Source organism: Anas platyrhynchos, chromosome 11, assembly GCF_047663525.1.
Source record: "Anas platyrhynchos isolate ZD024472 breed Pekin duck chromosome 11, IASCAAS_PekinDuck_T2T, whole genome shotgun sequence".
Taxonomy (NCBI): Eukaryota; Metazoa; Chordata; class Aves; order Anseriformes; family Anatidae; genus Anas; species Anas platyrhynchos.
Genome location: NC_092597.1, coordinates 17,601,257 through 17,617,806, shown reverse-complemented (window position 1 = coordinate 17,617,806; position 16,550 = coordinate 17,601,257). Strand labels below are relative to the sequence as shown.

The 16,550-nt window shown below is 45.4% G+C and overlaps 1 long non-coding RNA gene across 1 annotated transcript in view; it reads left to right on the top strand.

Annotated features, from left to right (window-relative positions):
* The first annotated feature begins 2,063 nt into the window (after window positions 1-2,063).
* The window catches only part of LOC140003375 (uncharacterized), a 37,700-nt gene continuing 23,213 nt past the window's right edge, over window positions 2,064-16,550 (top strand). The window contains exon 1 of the long non-coding RNA XR_011811881.1: window positions 2,064-4,206. This is a non-coding gene — a long non-coding RNA (uncharacterized lncRNA). The remainder of the gene's footprint in view (window positions 4,207-16,550) is intronic.

Below are 16,550 nucleotides of genomic sequence, written 5' to 3'. Positions count from 1 at the left end.
CGAGACTTCCTATTAGACTTGTGCTATAAAAGCTGTAGCTGAACTGTTCCTTTTAACAGACAGTACTAATCCAGCCAGCTAGAAGGGAGTGACAACTCTGGAGGAATCCAAGATGCCTTGGCTTCCCTTCTCAGTGACAAACTGAGTGTGCTTCCCTCCTAGAGCACTGCTGCAAGCTATGCAGGGCATCCTAACAGCAGCACTGATGGGCTATTTATGTGCAAAACAAAAGAAAAGGAGGTGGGATTTTTTTTTATCTCCATTTCAAGTTCCATTGATCTTCAGCAGAATCTGTAACCTTTTAGGCCATGAACTGACAGGCAAGAGCCACAATCTCTCATGGCTCACATGGGACTGAGATTCAAATACCCAGAATGTCACAGAGTCAGATTTGGGCATCAAATCTGAGCCTCTGGCAGGGAGATGTCAAATTCTGGGCTGAGCCTCTTCTTGTTTGTTAGTTCCTGAGCTCAAAATGACAGACTGCTCCTACAGCAAACAAACTGCTGCTTCCAGAGAAGAGATCAGTGGGAGCAGTAGAGTATTGATGAGCAAAGGCTGGGAGCCTGCTCCACGATGTTTAGGTCTTTGTGATAATAATTAGATCTTAAAATGTGTCAGTTCTGCATGAGGCAAATCATCAGCGTAGGCCAGGAGCATGTTTCCATGGGAGTGTGTCTGTGTCTGTGTGATTTGCGTAAGAGCTGTCTAATACAGCTGTGACCCTGCATAGCTGTATCTCAGCTTGAAGGCTAAGGGAATGGAACAGAAATGACTGGAAAAGGAAGTCTTGCTACCTCCTAATTTCCACTGTCTTCACCACTTCTGACTTTCATAAAACCTTCCCCCATGGAGCTGCAACCAGTGTTGCTGCTATAAAGGCAGTAAGGAACACAGCCAGGGTCCAAGGGTATTCAGATAACAGCTTTCTTTTCCCGTCAGAAAAGCTGTTGTCTATAAATTGCCATTTGAATGTTTTGAGAGAATATCTCTGCTTCTGTTTCTGCCACTTCTCCTTCAGTCTCAAATATTTTCATGTTCTCAGGAAGGCTGAGGCTGTTCTTTTGGGGGAAGAGGAGTTGTTGAGGTGACCAGGGATAACTGCAGAAGCAGGGCAAGGAGGGACGGTCATGTGAAGTGTAAACCCTGAACTGATGCAGCATACTGAAGTCATGCTTTCTGTGTGAATTCATGCATTCACGTTATCCAGGGGCACCATGGCAAGCAGCCTCAGCATGTCACATCTGCCTTCTGCAGACCAACAATGCAGGGGCAATTTCTCCTTCCCATGATCTCTACCTGCTCAGGACTGTTTCAATCTGTGCTCAAGAGGCTGAAGAGGAGGATTTGCTGACATGTTTGGTTTTCTTCAGGATCTAGGGCATGAAACTGAAACTTGTATTCAAGACCACTGCCATTTTACATTTTATACTCCTCTCTTCCATTCCAGCCTTCTCACTATTGCCTACATGGAGTATATATAACCCTTTCAGCTTTTTCCCCTTTTGTTATTTCCCCATGCTTGACAGAAGTTGACTTGGAATATGTTTCTTGTCCATTTAGAGCCTGGATGGGAATTTGTGGAAGGACTCACATCCTGTTTTATTAGGAAATACATGTAGGTAGGATCTTGTTGAAGACCTGGACATGGGTTCTGCACTCTGCTCCTCTGAACAGGATGATTGCTACTGCCTGAAAAATGGGGAGGATCATGCAGGGTCTGTTGCTGCTGGCTGTGAGCCCAACATTGCCAGTACTCAGGCCTGTCTCTCTTGAAGGAATCGGCATTACTACCGGTCTTTATCCCCCTTTTCAAAGCCTGTAGTTTCCGGCTAACCTTTCAAAGGAAAGAGCAGTGCAGTTGCTCTTGCGCAGCCCCTGATCCACCAGCATGACCTCATTGAGAATTAGGTCAAAGCTAATGCAAAATAGGTGAAGCCTTGCAGAGCAGAGAATACCCAGGGGGACTCCAGACTCAGAGAGCAAACTGCTTTGTCACCATATTAAATCAAATCCACAACACAGCTAGTTTCTGCTAACATGCAGTCTGCAGAGGCTCTGGAGGATGGGGGAGTGAGGTGAGAAGGGATCTGAGGAGCTATTCATTTTATTTGTGTGCAGTAAGTCTTTTTTTCCTACCCCTGTAGGGAAAGATAAATGCACGCAGCTTCTGGAGCCTGAGGTTGCTGAATTCCACATGGATTTGAATGGTCGCATCATAATTGTGTCTTGGGAGCTCATCAGGCCTCACAACAGAAACAAACCTGATGATATGCAGTGCTGGAGAAGTCAACAGAGAAAACAAGCATCCCACAGAAACAATGGCTGTAACTTACCTGGCCACTGCCACAGCAGTGCCAGGATTACTACTTCCACCTGGAAGCTGAGTCCAATATGTGTGGAGGGAACCCAGTAAGCCAGTGAGGGAAGTCCTGGAGGTCCTTTCAGCATCAGGGATGGATTGCAAAGCAGATAATCTTGTTCTGTCATTCAGAATGCCTGCTTTGTTGCTCTTATTTATGAGGGCTACTGTTTTCTCCTGGCACCCAAACTGCTTTGGAGGTTTTGCTGGTCTCCACTGACCACCAATTTCTAATACTGGAGGTAGGTGAATTTCAAAGATGAAAGGAATTACTTCGTGAGCTTATTGTGAGATGTCTCTGGCTAAAAGCCTGGGAAACAATTTTCTTATGATACTAGTATTCGGTGACAGTGGACTGTTTTATGCTGCCACAGCTTCCTCCACATGCTTGCCTTTAAATGACACAGTGACACAGCTCAGCTGATTGGGAGGGGGGGGAGAATACAAAACAAACAAACACAAAAATGCTACTGATCTACATTGCTGCTGCTGGCAAAGGCTGATGCCCTGCATGGGGCCCCCCAAGAGGGACAAGAATCTATCTTGAGGTTGAGCCTGATTTAATTCTTCTTACAAAGCATCCTGGCAGCTGTCTACAACTGACAGATTGTTAATAAGACTTTCCCTCAATGCAAAAGGGAAAGTAATTTACATTGGCTTCACACCTCTGGCAAGCAGAAAAGATCCTGCCCCACCTTAGCATGAATGGGGAGCAGGCAGGAGAACAAGAGCAGGCAGCACAGGGGGAATGGAGGAAGGCTTGCTCCGTGCTCGAGCAAGCACAAAGAAAATGCCATTTGGAAAATTCCGATGGGTGAAAGAGCTGGGCAGAGAACCAGCGTGCTGTCCATGGCAGTGCTTCGGAGCAGCTTTCCAGCCACATCCTGAAGGATCACTCTTGCAAGGAGCAGCAGTGCTGCCTGATTTCGTTTTGCTCCATTTAGCCCAATGCTTCTGCTGACACACTGCTCACTTTGCCTTGCTACCAGCACCAAGCTGCCCTATGATTTATTTTTTTTTTTTTTATCACTTGGTTCATAATAAGCTGTTAGTCACTACAGAAGGACTGTGACACTTATTGCATGGTCAAGGCCTCTCCAAGAGGTGCAAGAATGCAATTACCCAGCCTACAACTGTCCTGCTACCTGAGCAGGCACAGCCATCCCCGAGAGGTCTGGCAAGCCAAGACTTTGTCTGCATTATATTCCACCTTAAACCTGCTGTCACACTCATTCTGACTTTAGCTGAGCGCTCAGCAGCTCTCTGTGCCTTAATGCACTGCCAAGGGTGGTAACAGCCCCGGGGTGTGCACTGGAATCCTCAGGTGAAAGCTTGCTAGAATTGTGCCAAGGCCTCCAGGGAAATGAGAAGTGGCAGGATCTGTTCTTCAAAGCCCACTAGCCCCTGCCCTTTCTGTCACAACTGAGTTGAGGAACGGTGGGGAGGGGAGAACTGGAATTATGTCAAAACAAAGCAGGTGGTGAAAGCGTTTTGTTTGCTTGTTCCCTGACCACTGGGATCACACAGGGGATTTGTTCTGCTAAAAGGCAGTACAAAGGGTCCCAGGGCTCTTTCTCCTGGAGTGCTTTCTATTTCAGAGAGGATTTTGGAGTAACTGGAGAGGAAGGACACCTGGTTGCTGAGTGTTCTCAGCTGGGGCAGTGCAGGTTGGGAGACACCTGAGAGCCTTTCAGTGCCCTGGCCAATATTTGTAGAAGAGGAAAGAGGGTTCTTGTAAGTTGTGGGGTTTTTTTGTTTGTTTTTGTAATCCATATTGATGTTGAAAGATGCTGGACATCAGAACAGAAGAGGACCTTGTGCTGCAAGGACACCATGACCACAAGGTAGTTTTGTTTTTTGACTCCTTATTTAATCTGTCTTTAAAAGAAATCCATGTCAGAGATTGTGTTAGTGTATGAGAGCTTCAGATAATATCATGCAGTGGTTTGGCAGAAATTGGAGGTCCTACCTGAAAGCTGTGGCTGATTTAGGATGTCGGTAGGGGTGAGGAACCTGCCACGGCGTAGGGAAAGAAGTGTTGTGCGGTGGATGGGAAGGGTTTTGCTCCTGCAGATAATGTTTGAAGGGCACGTCTTGTGGCAGGTTGTTAGACGATGCCATTGTAGAAGATTGCTCAGGAGGAAGGTACATGAGTTCTTCTAGGAAAAGTTGTTTCTAATAATCAGGACTATGAGAACTTAACCCAAATGTTAATTAGAAGAGTCACTTATTTTGATGTGAAATTGCATCCACGTCCTAGTTGAGCTGTGCTGAAGAGCAGTGTGCTTCTTCAATGGGTGCGTTCTACCCCTGTTCTCTAGAGGTCTTAAACACTACCTGTCATTGTGGCAGGTAATTATGGGACCTTGCTAAAAAGGCTGAGCATTTACAACAGCCTTTACAAATGAAGGATCTTGCCTGAAAGCAAGAGAGATGAAATTAAGACAAGTGCAAAGCACTCCTTTTAGATAGGCAAAACACAACACAAAACAGGGAATATGTGATGAGGCAGCAGTATGGCAGGAGAGGACCTCGGGGTTGCACTGGTTCACAAGTAGAATACGAATCAACCCCGCGATGCTACTGCAAAACAACTCTTTGTATCCAACACTGTATTAACAAGAGTGCTCTTTGCCAGATATGAGAGGCAATTATTACAATCTGCTCAGGGATGGCAGAGCTTCAGCCAAGTGTGGGTGTCTGGAACTGATGCGAAACTTTGTCTACACCCATTAAAAATTTTTGGAGGGATAGTCCAGCAGGGGGAGAGAAAAAAAAAAAGTGAATGATAAGAGGTTGGGCAAACAAGTCTTATAAACAATGATTAAAGAGACAGCATTTGTTTATTTTAGGAGAGAAGAGATGGAAATGGGATGCAGAAAGTTGTCTTACACATAAATAGTGCTTATAAAAATGCTGTTGATGAGGTGTTTTCCATAGTCACTGGTGTACAAAAAAGAAATTGCTTGATTTTATGGTGAGGATGATTTAAGATGTTTAGGAAAGCCCTTCTAATTCCTGGAAGGGTAAAAGCACTAAAGCAGGCTGCACAGGGAAGCCGTAGCAATCTCTTTCTCAGTGGAGTTTAGGAGTGGGTTAGACAAACAACTATTAGGACAAATACTTTTTTAAGTATACTTGATCCTGCCTCTGATGATCCCATGAAATGCCTTTCTGCCATACATTTCTATAATTAAGCACAATATAAAAACACAGCCTCTTCCTTGAGGAGTTAAAAATCCATCTATAATTAGATAAAGTCTTTATCTTTTAATGATAAAACTAGGTTAAACGTGTCTTATGTGACAGTTCAGGTAATGTATCGTGGAACAAACATCAGGAGGGAAGGAAACTCTTTAAACTAAAGAATGGCACTGGTGTAACAACATGAGTATAAAACTGGCCAGGCATAAATTAGGCAGAAAATTGAAAGAAAGTTTCAGACTGTCAGAACAACGATGTTCTAAAAAAGCCTTTCATAACGGGAATGCTAGGGGCAAAAATCAGAACGTGTTTTTTAAAATAGAGCTTGCTAAATTAATTCTGGGGATTATACAGAGCTACTGCCTGTCATAGTGGAGCCCGGGACTAGGAGATCCCTTTTGTTGCTGCATTTTGGGAGCTGAGGGGAACAGAAGTATTTTTATGCCTGTGGGGCTGTTTTTTTTGCTGTGTATTGACACAATTGTACCTCTTTCATCCCTGTGCTTTTTTCATGTGCAAGGCAGTTAATGATATTCCTTTTAAGAGATGAAGGTCACAGCTCAGTTTAAAATTCCATAATTGCGCTGCCATGAAGGAGGGAATTCCAACTTCTCCATCCTTCTTGAAGTGGGCTGCAAATCCTCAGGTGCTGCAAATCTTCCTGACTTTTCCAAGGCTGCAAACACTTCCTGCAGATTGTGGAGAGTGTCATTTGGGGTTAATACAAGCAGCTGGGAGAACTGCCTCAGGGAAGAGCTGAGCCACTGTAGTGTGCTAAGCTGGAGCTGGATGCTCATGTCCCAGGTGGTCACTGCTTGGCAGATGTGGAGGGGACAAGGTGAGGTGTCAGAGTGGGGCAGGAAACTGCTGCAATGCAATGCTGTGTGCCAAATATAGCTAATAGGACAGCGCGGGCTCAGTGCCAGGAGAGGAACTGAACTTCTTTGCTGACAAATGAAACAAAGATGTGATTGGAAGTGCCATGCTTTGGAGGCATGAGCAATTTCCCTATAATCAATCATCCAAACCAAATTGTTTTCATTTTGTTGCATTATTTAGCAGCCTTTTGATGGCAGGCAATATGAGCTGGATTTTGATTTTCACCTGTTCCTTATGTTGATGTGATTTGTAGGCTTTGGCAGTGGGATGCTGGGGTGAAGGAAAGCTGAACTGGATTTCTATGTTTAAAAAAAAAAAAAAAAACTTGGCAAAGATTATGTCTATGGTTATCAGCTAATCATTCAGACATAGACATTGTTTGTCTGCTCTCATTAGGTTTGTACAGTATCTGGCTATGCAAAGCTGACAGCGAAGCACCTACAGAAGAGGATGTCAGGAGCAAGAGGGAGGGAATGAGGAGGTGATAAGGTAGAGCTGAGTTTGATGAGAGCCCCTGGCTCCTCCAGTAATAGCAAGGAAGGTGAGACATATTAAACCTCTCAGCTCTCCTGGGTGTTGCTAGTTACATGAAGCTACTGACATGGCTAGAGACCATGCAGAAATGGATAAACAGGGCAGGAGGGCTGGTTCCTATATCCTGGGCTGACCCATGTTGAACAATTCCTATTCTTCTCCTAGGGGTAATTGCACCTCTCAGATCTCAAGGGGTTCATTTCACTTTGTCTTGGGCAATGTGTGTGAGAAGAGAGAGGAAGGGGAAGTTTGGGAAGCATGTGCTAAGGTAATTCCAGTGACTAGTTTGTTTCCTAACATGGATTCCATAGCTCAGACATTTTCCAGCATTTGGTGGTACTGGGTCAGGCTGAGAGAGCTGCTTGGTGCAAATCTAATAGAGAAGAAAATTGTGGGGAGATATAGCAAGAATAATGCCTACTCTGGAGCACGTGCTTTGCATCCCTCTTGAGTCTGATGACTTCGGCCACATTTCAAGTCGTGACCTGTTTGCACCATGCTATAAGTCAGCTAGAGCCTGGTTTATAGAGAGGCACCCTGCACATGCTGAATAACACCCTGTGTCCCTAGCTGAGACAAGAAAGTCTGATGCAGGTGATTCGCTGAGCAGGACAATCTGGTGCAGTAAATTCAAAGCTGCCCTTAAGCTGTTCTATATGCCTCAGCAGCCTGCATCCCACTTTGTAGCTAAGATGCAAATATCACTGCATGCATATCAGGCCAGGTGTGCATGACCTGTGCTGCAGCAAATGGCCTAAGATATCTGCCTAATGATCCTGTCCAGCTGTGTAACGCTCCCCAGGGGACTCTTGGGTTGGGACCTCCTGGTCCCACAGCAGGGAGCTGGGAGGTGGCACTGCTGGAAAATCTCCACTCAGCATGTCTCAGGACTCTGGTTTTGTTGCTCATCAGGGCAAGATGCAAGACTTCTAAAGAGAGCTTTAGGACAGACAGAATTGGAGATCAGCTTAAGGATCCATTTAGCTTTGGCTCAACAGCCTGAATATTTGTTTAAATATCACTGGTGTGTTTTGTTTTTCATTTAGCTGGCTTTCCAACACTTCCCAGCGGTGTGGCGTGTGTGGGAGAGGTGATGGTGGGGTTCTTCTCGCTGTCAAATCTGAACAACGACCAGGCTGGAAGCCTGTGCAGTTAACACTGGGAATCACAAAGGCATCAGGACCTCCTAGCACGTATCTGTAAACAAGAAGGGCATGTTGACTGCATCACTGGCACAGCAGATTAGCTCTAAGTACACGCTTACCTCTCTGTGGTTTAGCCTCTTGTAAAAAAAGTGGGGATAATGCTACTTTTCCTCCTGCCTTTGTCCATGCTGCCTGTTTGGCTGGTTGCTCACGAAACGAGGAGTATTTCTTATTTAGGATTTCTATGGCTCTTTGTACAACGCACCCCTGATCACAGCAGGGGGCTTTCAAGTGCTGCTGTGTTAGTGAGCACAGAAATGTCTGAACCTGGTGGATGCAGCAGCCTGCGTAGCACTAACGAAGGTTATAGATGAGGCATGTGCTTGTCAGGCTGTAACAGCTGAAATTCACTGTAGGAAATTCTGCTTGTAACAAAGCTCCGTTTACAGACATCCCAACAGTAAGAACCATTATTTTTCCATTGCTAATTGGTTCTCCTTGATAGAGCAAATGCTTACAGGAGGTTGAATGGATGCAATGATCTTTGTCTTCTTGCTTTCCCCAAGGTGTGCTGTACTTAGCCCACATGGGTATATCTTCCCTTCTTCTTCATGTCTTTATTTTCCTTTTAAAGTGCCATTTAAATGTTGAGCAGCGCACAGCATCAAAGCGCTGCATATTTATGGACAATTCAAATGGAGTGTTTTTCTTCATTATTCAGAGGTGGTGAATTGCCCTCTCCTTTTATAGGGACTATCGAGATATAATGAAAATTTAGTCAGGGCTCTTGATGGCCACTTTGTGCAATACCAAAGGCCTTTATCTTTTCTTTCACTTCCTTCATCCTCTTTCTCCTCATCTTTAGAAAATAATAAAGCCACCTCTTGATTGTGGTGGTTGATGTTTCGAAGTTCTTTTAATTAAGCATGTTTTCCCTTCATTCCTCTCAACCCCATCTTATCAGTCCTCTCTGAGGTCAGAATTGATGGAAGCAGAAACTGCTTCAGACTTCAGGATTTATTCAGGTGAGACCGGCAGAAGCTACTGGCTCTTCAGAAAACTGCTTGTTTGCTTGGTGAGGAGTTAGAGGGCAGGAGAAAGAGCAAAAGCCCTCTAATTCATCTAAGTAGAATAAAAGTCAGTCTTCCACAGGCAAGCAAGGGATGAAGCTAGCTTAAACACTTAAATAACATTTGGAATAATGTTTGTCCACCATTTGAAACTCAGCCTAGCTCTATTTGAAAAGTGCACTAAATATTTCCCTTGAGCACCATCCTTTTCCCTGAACTGTCCTCAGTGTGTCACTGCTTAATGATTCCAGCCCAGAATCTGTCTCCCTTCCTGCCCTCAAAGCCTGCCCCAGTGGTGAGGGGCGGTTTGGGGAAACACTGTAGTAATCATGAAAGGGACTTTTCATTTGTCTCTGAGCCATTGGTGAAGGCTGGTTTTTGGGTGGAGGTAACAAACAGAAATAGCTCTTTTTGCTTGGCCAGGCTGGTGAAAGAAGCCATGCTGTTGGTGCTTTTACTATCAAACTGTGTAAAATTATGCAGTCAATAGGTTTTTAGTGTCTTTGGGATGTGGAGAGGTTTAACCTTTTGTTTGGCTCCAATTTCACTGCTGTCCTGTTGCCTTCCTTGGTTCACAGTTTACCTTCCCTTACTTTCTTCCTGCTGGAGGGACCTGGGAAGTACCTGCTGGGGGGAGGAATGTTTTTGTTTGCTTTTGTTTTTCTTTTTTTTTTTTTCTTTTTTTTTTTTTTGCTGTGCCTTGTTAGCACCAGTAGCGTGTACCAGCTGCTTCATGAGGGTCATTAATCTCTAGAACAAAACCTTCCGTGCTGCAGCAACTGTTGAACCTGAAGAGGAAAAGTGGTAGCAAAATACTCCGTACTGTCTTTCTGTTGTCATATTATCCTGTGTTTGATGGGTCTTTGCTCTCAGAAGTAGAGCAGTACTTAAACACTGAGCTCAAGTCAACCTAATGGCCTCAACCTTCACTTGAATAGGAGGGACAGAAAGCTAAGAAGTGACTCAGCATGTGCTGTACACTTATCTGTGTGTGTGCATGTGCTCAGGGAGGCTTGTTGGGTATGCAGGCAGACTAAAATTACCATCTTTGCTCATTCCCATTTCTTTTCCTTTTCCAGTGACCGACCCTTAGTAACCACCAGAGCCAACACACAGGTGTAGATCCCTGAGATTCATTTCCCTTAGATGAAGGGGCAAAAAATTCCACCAGCCACCACAGTCTGAGCAGCTTTACCCCCGATGTCAGCCTGTGAATACATGGCAGTGATGGAAGGTTTAGTCATAGCAGCAGGTCTCCAAGAAACCTCATGTGGGAGAACGTTGCCTTGAGGCAGCAGACAGCATTATCAAAAGGGATGTATGCAAAAAACGGGAGTTTAATTGCCGTATTTCCCCTTTATCTTAGTGTAATTAACAAGCTGGTGTCTCTGCAGCTTTAGTTGAAGGGAACTCTTAGAAGTATGTTGTGGATGCGTTAAGGAACAGGGGAGCTGTGTTACTGGGTTAGTGTTTATGAAGTCCTAGTGGCTCCTTGCACAAAATCAGCAGACATTTCAAACTCTTGAAGGATCCGTTTTTATAAAACATGGCAGTGAAATCCAAGTCCTTGACATGCAGCGTGGCTTAGCTGAGCATCCACTTGCAGGGAGAAATAGGCACTAACACTTCAGATGAGAGATGGACCGATATTCTCTGCACGGCTGAGGCCAGTAACTATCTGTGAACGGTGACTCACGATCCGGTCAGACGCACATCCACACAAGTGATGCCAGCAGCCTGGTCCCCGCGGGATGTACACCGAGTGGGATGAGTCAACCCTGCCGTCTGCAGCGCTGCATTCAGACTGCCCAGGAGGAGACACCTGCAGGTACCAAAAGGTGAGGGCTTGAGCTAAAATTTCCATTATGATTCAACTTAGTGTCATGTAAAAGCCTACCAGCTCTGACAACTTGTCTTGCATCTGGTGATCACAGAAGTCTGCTTGGTTTGTGCCTAGTGGAACGACTGGGTTCTACCTCTTCCCTGTTTGTACGTCCTCGCTTTGCAGGCATAATGACGTGTAGTCACAGCAATGAGAAGAGCTCTGGAGTGTGAAAGCAAGCTTGGCTGAGCTTGGGTGCGAGTCGAGTTTGAGTGGGACTTATCTAAGGAGAAGGGACTGGCAATGGTTTTGAAGGCAATACACTCCAGGCCTTTTACATTTCCAGGCCTTATCGGGGATCTGGCTGTTTTATCTATAATGGCTTTTCATAAGGGATGCAGAAAGCTCTAGTATGTTACTCGTGCATCGAGTATGCAGAAATCATCCTGGTTTGTAGAATGATAGGTGGAATTGCAAAACTGAACTTAATGACTGAGTGACAGTCATCTCCACTACGTGCTCTCAATATGATATTATGAAGGATCATTTTTCTCCTGCCTGCGAGGCTGAAAGAAACCCAGGGGAGAGGATCTCTTGGGTTTATTTGCTTTGTTTTTAATTGATTTTCGAGATTAAAGCCTGAGTGAAAGTATCAGCTTGAAAGCCATGGATACAGAGAGCTGCTGTTTTTGTCAGAGGATGTGCAGAGCAAGCACATTGTCAGCCCGTCTGGGTCCTGACCTGATGCTGCTGGGACGGTGTTGGTTCATCCAAGTGGTGTTGTTCTGGGTGCTGTGACACTTTTACAAGCCCAACAGGCTACAGAAGCTAAGTGCTTTAGCTAAAAAGCACTGAAAACCAGGAAAGCTCTGGTATAGGGGAGAGAGGGGGATCTGTATTTATGGCCTGATGATCTGTGTGTGTGGCAACTTTCTCCAGGTCTGAGAGAAGCCAAAGCCTACTTCATTCAGGTCTATGCTTTTTGTCCAAAGAAAGTGAGGACACAGTTGCAGATTGTGCTCTGTAAATGGCCATCAGAAATTCTTCACCTGTAGGAATGGGTAGTTTCTTGTGAGGACAGTGATTCGTGTTCTCTGGTCTTGCTGGGCTCAGTACAAGATCTCATTCAGCATCCCCGGTGTGGCGGCACAAGGCATTAAAACCACAGAGGTCCCTTCACTGAGCTGCTGACGGGTCAAGCATTCAGTCCGATGGTTGTGCTGTTAATCTGAGATGGCAGGGGGCATACAGGCACAATTCTTTCTTTTGCATGACAGTTCCAGCCTGGGTAGCTGTCAGGGATTTTGATTAGGCTAAAGGGTGTGTGTGTGATGCTCTACGCAATTTCTTTTGGAATCTGGAAAAAAACTCTGGGTTCTCCTTCATTCTTCTCAAGGCCCTCTGCACTTTCATAATTAGCAAAGGTGCATATGTGGATACAAATGGAAATCTTGTGCTTACAGAGCCACTGATTGCACGCTTGTAAGCTACGTGCTCCCCAATACCCTAAATGCAGCCCAGTGAAATGTGGCCCTTGCCATACTGAATTCATTCTCAACTTCTCTCATGTATCGCATTTCTCTCCTCTGCATATCTCTCAGCTGTGACACTGCTGCTGTTTTGGTGGATTGCTCCTTGTAATCTTTCTTTTTTCGAATGGTAAACTTGTTCCCGATGTAATTACTGTGATAAAGCTCTGTGGCATGACGGATCATCCTTAACAGCACTGTTGCTGTTGACTTCAGACAAGAGGATATTTTATTTCAATCCTTTCCTTTGTGGAAAATGTGGTAAACAGTAAACAAGTTTGTTTTCCCCGGCACCATCTTCCTCTGTATTAAGTCTGTCTGGCAGAGAAGATGGTCCCCAGGTCCATCTCCCACAGCCCTGAGGTTCCTGTGGGACTTCTGTGCAGCCTGGAATAATGCTGATATAATACTGCGAGATGGGCAACATCTTCTGCAGGAGATGAATTTGGTCACCAGGACATATGGCCACCATGCTGATGGCAGCCACTGATTGTCCCTCCTGTTAGTGTTCCCACTGAGGGTCAGTGCAAGCATGCTGGGCTCTGCAGTGAAACCTCCACCCAGCCCTGGAAAACAGGGCAAAAGAGGTAATATTGATTTTTTTTTTTTCTTTTCCTCTTATAAACAGAGGAAAACAAATTTTAATCAAAACACACTTGCTGATCAGAATGCAGAAGAAGAGCCTTATATGTACTCGTTGCCTGAATCCTGTTTGTCAAACTGTATGATCCAATGAATTTCTGAGTAAGGGGGAAAAATGATTTGGGGGCTAGTCTGGCAGCTCTTCTCTTCTTACAATACTCAGTGACCTATCTTGTCTCTTGCTATTAAAAAAAAATAAATAAAATCTACTCACTCTCTGAAACTCATTTTTACTATTTGCTTTCACAGTCTCAGTTGACAACTAAAAGATGTAGCAATTGCCGCTTTCCAGGTTCCGTTGTACCACATGCTGTATGCCATGGTGCCTCAGAACAATTTACAATAAATACAGGGATCCATGGGAAAGGGGGATAAAAACAGATGAGTTGTCAGCATGATATAGGAGCGGGGAATTTGCTGGGTTTCTGGAGGAACCTCACTGCAATGTATTGCTGGAACAAAGGGAGAAGATGGGATAAGAAAACAGCAGAGAGTGACAACTCCGTGGTGTGTAAAAGATTTACCTGCTTGGAGGAAGCGTTTGAAGGACACTAGGCTGTTAGAAGGACACTGGGGGAATGAGTGAGGCCAGCAGGGGTTATGCTGCTTTGCATCTGCACAGTGTGGTGTGAGATGTTTGGGTGCACATGTACAAGTTGTAGGACTGCAGGTTATTTTGGGGGGCAGGATGGATGAGCTGGAGTTGTCACCAGTTTTGAACGTGGTGATACGAACCATGTCTGGGAACAGAAGCCGTGTTGTTTACAGAGAAGTCAGCTCCAGAGAGTGAAATTTCCCCAGAGGCAAAGAGAAGCCAGGAGAAGGGTTTGTTGGTGCCTTTCCCTGTGACTGCTGTGGATGTTTTAGAGCTGGGGTTAGGAGCCTGAGCTGCTGTGAAGCCCAGGGAGCCTCTGGAGGCCAATTTCCATCACCTTGGTCCTTTGTGAGCCTGAGGGCTGACCTTGAGAGTTGCTATGAATCCAGATGGAGTAAGGAGAGCTGGAGTCAGGGGAGCCCTCTGGTTGTATTTCTCTGGTGACACGGCTCTTCAAGCTCAAGGACAGTAGCTGAACATAATGTCCAAAGCCCAAACCAGTCTACAAATCCCAGTGCTGCGAACGGGGAACTTCAGAAGGGCTGCTTCCCTCATCTTATCTCTCACAGACAGTTACTGTGTTCTTGATGTAATTATAGTGATAAAACAATGTGACATAACTGCTGGCTTCTATCATGGTATCACTGCTGTTGACTTAAACGACAGGGTAATAATTTTATAAGAGACCTTTTATTTTTCTTTCCCTGGCAGCCACTAAGCATAGGAGCCGATATCTCCGATAAAGCACATTATGCACATTCCATGAGTCCTAAAACTTTTTATCGGTTTTATTTATGCGCTTCTCATCCAGGTGAAATTCTCATTTGTTCCTACAACATCTAGGCAGTGGCTCTCCCCAGCTAGCATGGGGACTGGTGTTTGCACAGCGGGACTGGAGCCGCAGCAGCAGCCAGCAGCCAGTCACGCTTGATGCTCAGAGAGGAGAGAGAAAAATACACGTTTCTGCACAATTCCCTCACTTTTCAGATGTTGGTGCATTGCAGACATGCTGATCCCCCCCACTCAGCTGGAGGAGGTGTCCTTGTGATGGATCCTGTGAGAAAGCCTGGCTAAAAATGAGCCACATGAAGAGGATTAGAGAGTGGACTTGGGCACCTCCCTTTTTAATATATGAAAGCCCTAGCAGCATCAATCTGTTGCTTTAAATTAGCTGGAAAGCTGCAGCCCAGAGGCAGACTGTGCGAGGAAACTTTCAAGCCAATGGGAATCTAATCATATATATTTACGTCCCCACACTCCCTTGTCTCAGCTGTACGTGTATTGATGTAGCTTTCACGGGCGCACGGAGCCTTGCTGATCTATGCTGCTGTCTGACGCTGTCAGCCAAGCCTCGCTGTGCAGCACAGGCCACTGGGTAGGGAGGGACACGTGGTGCTTCTAGTCCGTCTTACAGCCCTCCAAAGCAACTACAGATACTTAGCAGTGCAATGCACAGATCTTCACAATGCCTCACAGATCCTGGAGAAGGGGCTGTTCTCCAGAAACATTTCCAGGTGACATAAAGGAGCTGGATGCATGGGGTCAGAATATCTGGTAGGACTGCTGGTGTGGCTGATATTTCCTTAACCAGCCAGTCTGGGTCTGAAAAACCCCCACGGGGCATCCCTGGGACTGGGCTGCACAGGTGGTATTTCCCTGCCCATTTTTCCTGGTTGCACCAGCCTAGGTGTGTAATGCAGCAAGCAGGCATGGCTGCTGAGAGCTGGAGCTGGGGACAGCCTTCAGAAGCTGTGCTTCACTGTGTGCAAAATCGGTTGTGCAAAACAGTAAAAATACATTTTATTTACCTGTATGGAGTTGTCAGGGAAGGTGATGAACTCAGACAATCTAGTTAGAGGTAGGCTTAGTGCTCGTTTGCAAGATTTTGGATATTCAGTTTTTTATTCTGACTTCCTTACTTTTTTTGTTCATTACTAGACTCAAGAATATCTGGAAGAACTGATGTTTGCATTTGGTGGCAATCAAATAGAGGAAGGAATCACCCGAGAATATTAATGGGCAGCGAACCTTACAGGGTTTATAGTTTGAGCTTGTCAAAATGGCTCTGTGAGGAGTTTTGACAGTCTGCAGTTTTTGAACGTGAAGAATTTTTCATTTCTTTAAGCCAACCCTGAGTCCTCCATGTGAGAAACATGGGTTTTATTTTGAAGGTTCAGAATTTTCTAGGGTTTGCCTCTCCACCCAAGAGGTAAAAGAGGAGGGAAAAACCTCAAACTTGCATAGTGTAAAATCATTTTTCTGTCTTTGGTTTCTCTTGGAAAACAATACCAACAAGTTTCTGGGGGGTTGGACAGCTCTCTGGAGAGGCAAAATAGGATTTGAAAAATTTCTACTAGCTTTAATAGTTGTGGTTGGAAGCAAGCCCACGGAAGGTGAGGCCGTCGTAATGTCTTTCCCATCACACAGAAGCGTACAAGAATGCCAAAGCAAACTTCCAGCGATTTCATTCCTTTTGCACTGGGAAAACATCCTTCCCCATGTTTTATCATCACCCTTAGGGGAAAAAAGGGAGGACTCTGCCCGATGTAGGGGTGCTGGTAGCTGTGCCCTGCTCTGCACTGGGGGATTTCCTCACCAGCAGCATGTGGGGGGACCTGCACTGCTCTCTGCCTGTTCGTGCTGCTCTTCCCTGATGCTGTCCCCTGGGGCCGTCCCTAATGACAGCCTGAGAAGTTGAAACAGGCACCAGAGGTAGGAGAAGGATGTAACTGCTGTTTTAATGCCTCTTTTGTAGTCTTTTCCATCTG